At 28.8% G+C, this 226-nt stretch overlaps 1 protein-coding gene across 1 annotated transcript in view; it reads right to left on the bottom strand.

Annotated features, from left to right (window-relative positions):
* The window catches only part of LOC106111913 (exosome complex component RRP42), a 5,628-nt gene that overhangs the window by 2,374 nt on the left and 3,028 nt on the right, over window positions 1–226 (bottom strand). The gene's annotated exons all lie outside the window — the stretch shown is intronic.

Raw genomic sequence — 226 nt, 5'->3', positions numbered from 1 at the left:
GTTGTCAGTGAGTAGCATTAATTATGTTTTATATTGTTTTTTAATTTCACACAGACGTAGTCGCGGGCGAAAGCGAGTAAAATATAAATAACGTTACTAAGCAAGACTTTTGATTGTTTTATTTCTCGAAAACTAACTACTATATTAAGTGTGTATATTTTTTTTATTGAGGTACTATTTAGGTACAATTTATTTGGTATAGTCATATGTTATAAGCAATGGCCAA

The sequence above is a fragment of the Papilio polytes genome, unplaced genomic scaffold, assembly GCF_000836215.1.
Source record: "Papilio polytes unplaced genomic scaffold, Ppol_1.0 DF824146.1, whole genome shotgun sequence".
Taxonomy (NCBI): domain Eukaryota; kingdom Metazoa; phylum Arthropoda; class Insecta; order Lepidoptera; family Papilionidae; genus Papilio; species Papilio polytes.
This window is presented reverse-complemented; position numbering and strand designations above follow the sequence as displayed.